Below are 12433 nucleotides of genomic sequence, written 5' to 3'. Positions count from 1 at the left end.
TAGCAAAGCGAACTTCTGCAGTGGACGCCTCCTAGGCAACCGTGTGAGTCACCCACCTGATGACTCACTCCCGCCCCCGAGCTCGTCAGCGCAACTGAGCTCTCAGGCGTCAGGCAACTTACAGACCGCTAAAATAGTCTCCAGCGCTAAACGGTGCGCTCTTGAACGCGGCGTCTACTTAGCATTTAGCGCGATGCCTAAGTGTCCAAATTACATGTTTCGCACAGAAATTACTGTTTCCGTCAAGCACTAAAGGTAAATGCCCTTAAACATCCACCATAACTCCAGAAAGATTATTTCTGGCTCGTAGAGGGCAGAACAACCTTCTTCGCATCTTTTCGTTCTTCTCTGTGGGTGAGATAGATTCCTTCAGTGTGTACACAGTGCTTCTGAGAAAACAATGACTGCAGGAGTTGAACTCAGCCACAACCCACAAGAGCTGAGGGGAGAGGTAATTAGGAGATCTAATTGCTGTCTGTCTGTCCATCATCTGTCTTTACTCATTGGGACACGGCTTCATTCTGCGGTCTGGTCTGGCCTTACCCCACAGCCATACTTCTCTGCCTTAGACTGGGGATCGAGGGTATCCATTAGAACTCTCAGCAAAGAAATTGTTTATATGTTTGTTATCCAGAGAGGAGGTCAGTTTTTATTGTTGTTGTAATTGTTATTGTTTGGGAGGCCATAAGTCTGTATTGACCTGATATCACATAGTCTATGTTGTCCTGAAACCCAGGGCGGTCCTCCTTCACCAGCTCCTGGAAAGTTGGGAATAACAGCGCGTGCCATCACAGCCAGTTTCTGAAATAACGTTTCACCCTCGCTCTGCTCCACTTCCTTCAGGCCTTGGTCTTTGGGTTAAATAACAGTATAAAAATTACATCATGACCTTTTTTTTAACATTTCCAAACTATGCTTTGTAGTTTGCACGGAATCCAAAAATAAACGTAACCCACAAACAGCTTTAAGAATAGCCACCGAGTTCCGATCTGCTGTTGCAGTTCTGAGTCAGAGGAAGGAGGAAATTCAACAACTGAGATTTGTTAAGAGAACGGAATGCTTCTCTTCCCCGAAATCCTGCGAAGGAATTTCCCCTCCCTGCATTTTTGACCTGGTCATCTTCTGGGGAATTCTCCGCAGCTGGAAATGAGCCCGGAAGACTGGGAACAGTTAGCATCCTAGGTGCTGGTCTCTGCAGTCACCAGCACCACCCAGTCCTCGACTGGGCCTTTCAGATGGACAAGCATTACGACAAGCATCACGAGGCCCTGGCTCCCATTTCCAAGGGGAATGTGCTAGTCACCCACTACACGACACTGCTTTGTCTACAAAAAGAATGTTTACTGAAAACAGTAATTCTTGATTTTTTTTTCTTTTCCTTTTGCTGCTCCTAACCTACAGCCCAAAGGCTAACAATCAATTTAAACATACCAGTCTTGCTGAGAAAATACTCTAAGATACGTGTATAAAAACTATAGCCGGGTGTGGTGGCGCATGCCTTTAATGTCGTCACTCGGGAGACAGAGGCAGGCAGATCTCTGTGAGTTCGAGGTCAGCCTGGTCTGAGTGAGTTCCAGAGCAACCAGGACTGCTAAACAGAAAAACGGTGTCTTGAAAAAAAAAATAATAATAGGAGTGTAGAGATAGCTCAGTGGCTGAGAGTGCATACTGTTGTTCCTCTAGAGGACCGAGTTTGATTGCCAGCACCCACACTAGGTACCCCACAACAGCCTATAACTCCAGATGTACAGAATCCAACATCTCTGGCTTCCATGAGCCCTTGTGCTCATATTTACAATAAGCAAATAAATGTATAAAATGAAATAATAGCAGCTCCACACACAAAGCCTGGCTTGGTTTTGTTTTCTGAAATCTTGCAGATAAAATGTGCTTAGATGAGACAGAAGGCTGAGTTACTTTTCTCAGACAAAATAAAGACATCGCGAATAATCGGGTCTGCACTAGACTCTGGTCCAAACCCAGCCTGCAATATGTGTGTGTAGCATGTGCATGCCTGGTACCCACAGGGATCAGAAGAGGCCATCCGATCCCCCGGAAGTGGAGTTACAGGTTGTGAGTCACCACGTAGTGGAGTTACAGGTTGTGAGTCACCACGTAGTGGAGTTACAGGTTGTGAGTCACCACGTAGGCGCTGGGAACTGAACCTGGATCTTCTGCAAGAGCAGCAAGTGCTCTAAACCTCAGCCATCTCTCCAACCCCTTCTCTTCTCTTTTAAGATTTATTTTAACGTGTATACATCTGTGGGTATAAACCGCATGTGTGCAGGTGCTTGAGGAGGCCAGAAGAAGGCAGTAAATTCCCTGGAGTCGGGGCGACAGGTGTTGGTGAGCCACCCAATGTGGGTGCTCCGTCTTCTAAAAGAGCAAGAAGAGCTTCTAACCACCGAGCTGTCTTTCCAGCTCCACCATTTTCAAGGATACAGTTAAATAATGTTAGGTATAGCCACATTGCTGTACACTTTTACCATCTACTTCCAACTTTTCACCTTGCCTAACTGATAACATACCTCATATACATTAATCACTAACTGCCCCCATTCCCCTTCCCTAAGCTCTGGAAACCACCACTCTATCCCACCTTCTCCCCCTGCCTTTGAGTGCCCTAGGTAGCTACCTCATTATTGAGTGGGACCATGTAGAATCTGTCCTCTCTGAATGGTTAATCCCCAAGGTTCATCCGTGTTGTCACGTATGTCGGAATTGCTTTCATCTTTAGTTAAATCCCTCAGTCTGTATTTGCCACCTCTGCTAATCCATTTACCTACTGGCAATTTCCTTGCGCTATCTGGGGAGTGTGAACACCTGTAGGGAAGAGAACTTTCAGTAGTCAGTCCTCTCTCTCCTCCACGTGGCTCTTCGTGTGAAACTGAGGTCGCCAGCCTTGTCCACCGGTGCCTTCACAGCTGAGTTCTCTCTCCAGCCCTGTACGTATTTCCTTTAGATCTAAAGTAAACGCACCTCGCTGGGATTGTTGGCACACACCCTTAATCCTAACACTGGGGAGACAGAGGCTGGCGAATATCTGTGGGTTCAAGGCCAGCCTGGTCGACATATTTTATAAGATGTACTATAATGGTCTCTGGCCAGGAGAGTCTATGAGAGGGTCAGCTCAGTGTGGCATGCTAAAGGGACAGTCATCTAACTGTGAACTTGTGAAGAGCACCCCAGAACAGACAATACAGCCCACTCTTCCCTTTGTGTGTTTCTCTGTTCTGGAATTCTTTAATCAGTGTGAGGTGAGAGACATCATTTCCTTTCATTTTTCATTTTTCAATTGCTCTTTAGCATCTTCTGTGATCTAGGCAGAGTTCTCCAGCTCAGGAAGAAGAGAGAACCATGAATGAGCAAGCTTGGATGACTTCCCATTCGGAAGCAAACAGAGCCACACATTCAGTTACACTGCAGGACCTCTGTGTGACAGAAGAATGAGGGAAGTGCTAGCTGAACCCATTAAAGGAAGTCAAGGGAAACCCCCAGCCCAGAGCTGATCACATTTAATCCATGCATTGAAAAATCCTAGCACTCCGGAGACAGAGGCAGGTGGATCTCTGAGCTCCTGGCCAGCCTGGTCTACAGAGAGAGTTCCAGAACAGACAGGCCTAGACAGAGAAACCCTATCTTTAAAAAGATATATTAAATAGTTTAAGGTCATCCTCAGCTATATTGAATGTGAGGACCAGCCTGGTCTGGGTTACATGCAACCCTGTCTCAAAAAAAAAAAAAAAAAAAAAGGTGTTTTCCTATCCACTAGAGACCATCAAGCTTGGGGTACCATCTGTACTTTGGGGATGGGAGGAGACAGCAGGGTCTCTCTATATAGTTCTGACTGTGCTTGAACTCTCTATGTAGACCAGGCTAGCCTCAAACTCACAGAGATCCACCTGCCTTTGTATCCTGAGTGCTGGGATTAAAGGTGTGCACCAGTGTGTCCAGCACCATGTGCACTCTGTAAAGGTCATCCTTTCTCTAAGCCAGCAGTGTGCAGGGTAGGTAAGAGTGAGAAGAAACAGAAGAAAGAGAAAGGGTAGAACAGGAAGATCCCTGCCACTTCAGTGAGCCTTTGTCCTAAGAAATGGTTTCCTTTTATCCACAGAAAGGAGGACAGAAGACCTGGTTAAATTCAACTAAGAAAAACATCTACACTTCTTCACTTTGGCACATTCAAGCTAGTGGAGCCGTGTGTGTGTGTGCGTGTGTGTGTGTGTGTGTGTGTGTGTGTGTGTGAGAGAGAGAGAGAGAGAGAGAGAGAGACAGAGACAGAGACAGAGACAGAGACACAGAGACAGAGAGAGAGACAGAGAGAGAGACAGAGAGAGACAGGGAGGGAGGGAGGGAGGGAGGGAGGGAGGGAGGGAGGGAGGGAGGGAGGGAGGGAGGGGCTGCTTCGGTTTGGGGGCAGACAGTATCACTATGTAGTCCTCAAGTTCTCGATCCTTCTGCCTCCACCCCACCCAGCTGGTACTGCAGGAGCAGCAGAACCACCCAGCTTGCCCTTCTCTGCTTCCTAAATATTCTATACTGAAATGATTTTCTTTCAGTAACTGGACACAGTATCTTGAGAAAGAAAGCATCATGCGGCTTCTTATCCCCAGGTCTTTCCTGTATTTATTTATTTCTTTCCTTTGCTTGCACCGTGGTTCAGGAGAGCAGCAAAAAATAGGAATCCTTCAAAACCTAGTGGCTAGGAAGAAACAGAGCTCAGCGGTGGGGCACTCCCCTGCAGGCGCCAAACCCAGCATCACAGGAGAAAAGGAGGGGGTGGGGGAGCAGGGAAAGGAAGAGGCAAAAGAGGCTGCCCAAGCCTCCAACACAGAAGCCACAACCGTAGGTGGACTGGTTCCCTTTCTGGCGCAGGATGAAACACTGTAACAGTAAATGCTCACGGCACAAGCTTAGCAACCTGAGTCCCCTCCCCAGGACCCAGGGAGTCGAGAGAGAGAGAGAGAGAGAGAGAGAGAGAGAGAGAGAGAGAGAGAGAGAGAGAGAGAGGGCTGACTCCCACGGTTGTCCTCTGCTCATGCGCTCGTGGGTGCACACACACCCACGCTAAAACACTGGTTTAGAGTATCTGCCTTAGCGGTACCCCTCCCTCTCCCTCCCCCTTCTTTAGTTCTGTCATCCTAAACAGCTACTCATCTGTTTCCTGTCTCTGTGGGTTCACTGGTTCGAGACAATTCATTGCAATAGAATTATATAATACGTGACTTTTGTGTCTAGCTTCTTCCACGCAGCATAATGTTCTCAAGGCTCATTCATATTATACCACTTAACGGTTCTCCGTGGCCAGCTTAAGAGTGTTCTATCACAAGGGCAAAGCACATCTTCCATTCACTGACAGACATTTGATTTTTTTTCTATTCTTGAGTTATTATGAATAATTTTTCTGTTTATGTCCTTGTATACATTTTTTGATGGATGTTTTGTTTCTCATGAGTATTTGTCTAGGAGTAGAATTACTAGGTCATGTATATTAGGTTTTTATAGTTGTATTTTTAACAATATTATGTGGGGTGGGTGCAGATCAGCCGTGGAGGCAGCATCAGAGGAGCTCAGAAGAGGTCATGAGATCCCCTGGAACTGGACATGGGTGCTGGGCACTAAACAGCTCTACGAGAGCAGTACACACTCCAAACCATTGAGCCATCTCCTCAGTCCCTCACTGTATGTTAAATGAGACTCCACAGTTCTGCCCTATTGCTTGGTCCACTTTCTAATGACTGCTTGTGTGGTCATTTCTGAAGCTAGTTAATTCCTCACCCAATGAGGTCTGCATTCCATATAACCAGTGGAGCTTCCACCCTGAATTAACTCAGCTTTTTGTGGGGTTTTGAATGCCCAGAGGAAAGCAGCTGACGTCCCCACGCCATCTGCCCAGGTTTGGTCGCAGGGAAACAGGTTTGGTCACAGAGAAAGCAGCCGCATTCCACAGTGAGAGTGACCTCATGCCTCCCACAATTCCACACAAAAGAAAGCAAATGTCAGGTCACCCTCCCTCCTGTCTCTACGGAAGGGAATTTGACCCAAACTCTCTCCTCCTGTGAAGGAGACAATGTCATGTTTTTCTTAGACAGGGTCTCAAGTAGTCCACGCTGATGCAGGATTCCAAACACAGCCAAGGGTGACTTTGAACTTCTGATTGCCTTGCTTGCTTTGCCAAGTGCTGCGATTCAACCCCGGGTTGAATGCACATGCTAGGCAAGGACTCTAACAACGGAGTTACATCCTTAGCTCCCAAAAAGGATTTTTTAAGAAGGGAACTCAGAATCTCAGAACTGGCAATACAGAGCTTAGGAAGTATGTGTAAAGTTAATCTATGTACAGAGCAGCTCTTATTCACAGTTTATGAGAAAACACTCAGCAATGGCAACCAGAAAGGAAGGCCTCAACACCTTCCAGCCAGAGGTCAAGGTGACACTGTTGGAAAGAAAGCAAACAAAAATTCTTAACACAGCCAGTACTAAGGTAAGACTGAGTTATGAATAACCTGACCCTTGTATGGGCAGATCCCAGAACACCTCCTCCTCTAGCAGCCAATGTAGTCCAGCCAAAGTCACATACAGTGCTAAGAGCTCTAGGCTGGACAGAAGCAACTGACCTCTGGTCGATAGTAAACCGTCAATGTGTAGTCAAGCAATAGCGAATGATTGACCCGTACACTTGCCAGCACAGAGAGTGAGATTTATATCTCAATATTGTTCTAGCAATATTTCACCAACTCTGCCAGCCCTGTGTGATTAGAAATAGATCCAGCTAGGAGAAATAGCTCACTCCCAGGATCCTTAGATGTATGAGAAATAGGGCGTCGGGGGAGCAGACATACCTAGAGAGAGGTATTATGTAGCTTGAGCGAGAGAGAGATTAATGTTCCAGTTTTGTAGAACAAAGTACTCTGAGGTTCGACAGACAATGCCCTGTCTCCCTTACTGGAAACTTGTAACCTACAAAAAAATTCATAAGCAAAAACAAGGAACTTGACATCAGAAGCTGGCCAACAATATTCCACAGAAATCATCGAAAGTACTATTTTAGGGTTGAGATGTGGCTCAGGAGAGGGCTTGTCTAGCATGCGTAAAGCCCTGGGTTCTATTCACAGCATAAATAACCAGGTGTGGTCGTGCACCCATGCACTCTTGATAGCACCCAGCTATCAAGCTATCAAAACGTAGAAGCAAGGGATCAAAAATCCAAGGTCACCCTCAGCTATGGAGAAGTCTGAGGCCAATATTGGCTATATAAGGTCCTGTCTCAGAAAAGCCCAAAGAGGGGGAGGGAAGCAAGGCAGGAGGGATGGACACAGATGTGGGGTTTCATCTCCATGTATGAAACAAATAAAATGTTCGGTCTTTACCTTGGAGAAGGTCTGAGGCAATAACTGTGTGACCCCAGATGTTTGCTAGTCACTTCAAGAGTGACAGTCTCATCCACAGCAGGCTGCCTGTGAGCGGCTTTGGGCTATCCCTTGAAGGGAATTTCAACTTCGCTGTTGCTTTGTTTTGATCTTGTTTTTCTTTTGTTGGAAACTGAATCTAGAGCCTTGTACAAGTTAAGCATCCATGGTAACACTGAGCTCCACTTGAAGCCCAAGCGAGTCAGCATTTATTATCTGGTTTCTGATATGCTCAGCAGAAGTCCTGGACATCTAGATAGAGCTCTATCTCCCTTCGCCATAGAAAATTCAAGATTTCTGTTTGGTCCCCATTCTACTCAGCTGTGGTCCTCAGACCAACCCTCTGGCATCCTCCCCTCCACAGCTCCCCTAAGCAATTAGTCTTTCGGTGAGCCTGTTATCAAAGCTACAGGGATAGTAAGTTACCTCCCAGTTCTATAGTTCCCTAATACTGGATACCATTATGCCCGGGAATAGGCTTCATACCACCTCCTCATTCTGAGTCCTATAATGTGTCTGAGTCCTAGATGTCCCCAGCAGGCCCTTTCTTTAGCCAGGTGTTGTCTCTCTCTCCCGTCCTCATTTCCCATTACCTCTTGGCTGGCCACCTGGACCTTGGCTGATGTTACTACAGTGCCTCTCCAGGTGCTAGAAATCCAAGGGTACATAAGTCCACTGGGTAACTGGCCTCTGACCTTGTACTTCTGGGTCTCAGTTTTATCACTTGAATTTCTCTGTCCTTCATCCTTTCTCCAGACTAGGACCAAACATTCTGAAGAGAGGGCTCATGTTGGGGCTCTCCAGAGGAACCAACCAAAAGGAGACATAGATGAATCTCCAAAGAGATGTATTGGGAGGCATCAGCTCTCATAACTGTGGAGAGTAAGATGTCCCACAGACAGCTGCCTCCAAGCTGAAGGCTCAGGACAATCAGCCCTGTGGTTTCAATCCAAACTTAGGAAGGAGGGTGGAAAGGGAGGGAGGGGAAGGGAGGGTATGGGAGGGGAAGAGTAAAGTATAACACACAGGAGTAACTAGAATACAAACTCCCTCCTCATCCCTCCTCGGAACTCACCCAAGTAGTGCTCACCGCATCCTGGATCAGAAGAGAGTAGAGTTTATAACTCACCGCGGGTGTTACTGGACAATTTTCTGAGTACATGTACCTGCAGAAGAAGTGGTTTTGTGTTTTGTTTTTTTTTTTTTTTTGAGACTGGGTTTCTCTGTGGAACCCTGGGTGTCCTGGAACTCACTCTGTAGACCAGGCTGCTGACCTGAGACTCAGAGATCTGCCTGCCTCTGCTCCCCCACACCTCCTCCCCTGGCCTGCTGCAATTAAGGTGTGTGCCACCACTGCCCGGCTGTATAGCATTTTGAATGTTGTTCGATATTTTTTTTTAAATTTATTGTATTGTATATGTGACCGTAAGAGTGCAATGGATCAAGTGTAGTAGTCCGACGAGAACCTGTGGAAATCAGTTCTCTCTTTCCTCTGGGTGGGTTCTGAGAATTGAACCCAGGTCATTGAGCTCCCTAGCAAGTGCCCTTCCTGCAGAGTCACCTCACCAGTCCCTGTTTTGTGTATTTTATCTCGTATATTAGATGACACAAGACATTGTTCTTAAGCTGACTTGCTGTTAACTCAGAAACCCGCGCATCGGAGATCCAGGCGCAGCCTGGCTCTCTTCAGCAACCACAGTGTTTCCACCATTCCACAGTTCACCTTTGCTCAGGCTTCTGTCTTTGCAAGCGCACTGCAGTGAGCGGCACAGCCACTGAATGGACAGATGTGCATTCCGGTGAGTCATCCTATTTGCCTTTTGTTTTAAAGGCAGAGTCAGGGGTTTGAGACCGTCAGAGTCTTTTGCCTAGCCCATCACTCTGTAGCTTGCTTTCTGAAAGATGCCACCGGGTCACTTTCCATAAAAGATTGCAACCATGAATGCTCCCAGCACTGGATATGACATAGATTGTTTTATTTATTTGGGAATGAAACAGCATATTGATGTATTTCTTTATCTCCCTATTGCGAGGGAGCCACCAGGGTCCTGCCATTTTATTCATAAGCTGGGAGAACCCAGGCTCATGCAACCTCAGGCACCAAATGTTTTCATGGCAACCAGGATTTATATGTGGAAATTATGGAATTCTCTGTGCCTCTTCCATGCATATTATCCTGTGCTGTGGCCTGCTACATACGTGATTTTTAAGGAAAGTCACTGGTGAAGGCAGCATTATCTAATGATGAGAACTGGCAGCCTCGAGTGAGTGTCTTGCCATATGAGTCCAGGAGGTCATCTAAGCCACCTCTGCTTGCTCACTGGTGACGTCGGAGTTGTTCTGAAACACCCCCAGTGACCTTTCACACTGAACTTAGTTCTTGTTCTTACACTTCGGTTCAACATTAATTTTTTGCTAAATGTCAAATAGTGTTAACTAAAGCACTTCCACATAAATGGGTGGTGACGCTTACTGTGCTCCCTGAGAACTCATCCTCATCATTTGCATTGATACATAATTTTTATTTCACATCTAATTTTTTTTTCAGCCACAATTACTTTAGGCCACCTTTCAATTAGCACAATTCGAAAGAGAACGCTTTAGGAAAGACCTTTTCTGTAAACCAACTGAAGTATAAATGAGAAATATGTTTTTAAATGGTGTTGGAAAATATGAAAAAAGAAAATTACCTTTTTCCTTAAGTAGTATCTGCGCGTGTGGTGGGCTTGTCTGGACTATCTCTCCTTCTACATCAGCCTCTGGAGTGCTGGGATTCCAGGTGTGCGCTGCCATAGCAGCTATAGAAATTACATTCTTTTTTGTGTTTCATTTTTTGTTTTTTGTTTTCCAAGACAGGGTCTCTCAGTAGCTATGGAGCCTGTTCTAGAACTTGTTCTGTAGACCAGGTTGGCCTTGAACTCACAGAGATCTGCCTGCCTCTGCCTCCTGAGTGCTGTGATTAAAGACCACCACCACCCAGCAGAAATTACATTCTTTAAACACATTTTATAAACTTTATTATCAAAAACTTGCACTAAAAATATTATACCCAAAACTAAACAAATTCGAAATCTATATATCTCAGTGAACTTCAAGCAGTATAGCTTCACATTCAATTTTACATTTTCAAATTTCTATTGTTATTGTTTGTAGGTATGATGTATATGTGGGTGGGTGCACATGCCATGGCACACATGTGCAGGTCACAGGACAACTTTCTGTATGTAGGGGGCTTTCTCAGTGGCTCTCTTCCACCATGCCATGGGTTCTGGGGAGAGACCTTACACACTGAGCCATCTGTCTGGCCGGAATCAAACGTTTATGTTATTAAACAGTATGTATTTACCAGAATGATGGCGAAAGTGACAGGGGAGGCTCTGCATCTTTTTAAAGAGTCACTTTTACCAGGCAGACGTGAAGCTGCCACGTGGCATGTGTGGCTGAGCCGGGTGTTCTTGAGAAAACAGAATGTGCTGAGAGATCCTGAAGCAGGTTTAAGACAGAGCGGCAGAAAAAGTAACTGATACTTCAGCGTTATGACATCCAGGATATCTTGTACCATTTTGAAATTTTTACTGCATACTTTTAGGAACTTCTTAAAATAAAAGGAAATCTTGATCTAGAAAAAATAAGACCACTTGTTATATTGCAAAATAATGGTTCAGGCAAAAACGAAAGCCTATCAAAAGCAGGAGGCCGGAGAGAGCTCTGTTCGGCGCTAAAGTGAGCACTCCTCTTTGCTACCCTTACAAGTGGGCCTCGGTTTAGTTCCTGCGCCCACATCTGGCTCTCAGAGCTGCCTGTAACCCCAGTGGCAGGATCTCCCTTCCTACAACTCGTGTGCACCCACACACAAACCCTGTCTTGAAAAACAAAAAGCAAAATACAAAAAAAAAAAAAAGAAGAAGAAGAAAAGAAAAAGAAAGAAAAGGAAGAAGAAAAAGAGGAAACAGAAAATTCAGATGACTGAATAGTTGTAAGAAGATTAAAAAGAACCGGGCAGCGGTGGCGCACGCCTTTAATCCCAGCACCCTGGAGGCAGAGGCACACTGATCTCTGTGAGTTTGAGGCCAGCCTGGTCTACAGAGCGAGTTCCAGGGCAGGCTCCAAAGCTACACAGAGAAACCCTGTCTTGAAAAAAAATTACAAAGAAATAATATTCAAACAATAAGACAATAAGAATACTTCCTTTCTTTTTATCTTTTTTTTTTCTTTTATTTTTGAGAGACAGAGTTTCTCTGTGTAGCAGTCCTAGCTGTCCTGGAACTCACTTTGGAAGCCAGGCTGGCCTCGAGCTCACAGAGATCCACCAGCCTCTGCCTCCCAAAGTGCTGGGATTAAAGGTGTGCATCACCACTGACTAATTGAGAATAGATTTTTTTTTTTTTAGCAAAGTGTCGTGGTATGAAAATATAATCACTCCAGGAGGTGATGGTGCACGCCTTTAATCTTAGCATTCGGAGACACAAGACAGGTGGATTTCTGTGAATTCGAGGCCAGCCTGGCCTATAGAGTGAGTTTCAGGACAGGCTCCAAAAAACTACAGAGAAACCCTGTCTTGAAAAAAAAAGAAAAAGAATAAAGAGCAGGTAATACCAGCACTTAGGGGGACTAAGCAGGAGGATGGGGAGTTTGGACTATTGTAACAAAACTTTGTCTCAATCTTTTGATTGTTGTTGAGTTTTTTGTTTTCGTTTTTTCAAGACTGGGTTTTTTCTCTATGTAGCCCTGACTGTCCTGCACTCCATAGACTAAGCTGGCCTCAAACTCAGAGATACACATGCCTCTGGCTCAAAAGTGCTGGGAATAAAGATGTGTGCCACCACCACCACCCTGGTATCTTAAAAGTATTTTTTAATTTAAATTATATAGATATTACATGTTTGTTGTTAGAATTTTTAATTTAAAAAATCGTTTACATATGGATATTTGCCTGTATGTGTCTGTGCACCGAAGAGGGCATCACCCCTGGAACTGGAGTTACAGATGGCTGTGAGCCATTATGTGGGTGCTGGGCATCCATCC

Source organism: Myodes glareolus, chromosome 20 (genome assembly GCF_982192425.1).
Source record: "Myodes glareolus chromosome 20, mMyoGla1.1, whole genome shotgun sequence".
NCBI classification, from domain to species: Eukaryota; Metazoa; Chordata; class Mammalia; order Rodentia; family Cricetidae; genus Myodes; species Myodes glareolus.
The sequence above is the reverse complement of the archived record's forward strand: the minus strand, read 5'-3'. Positions refer to the sequence as shown.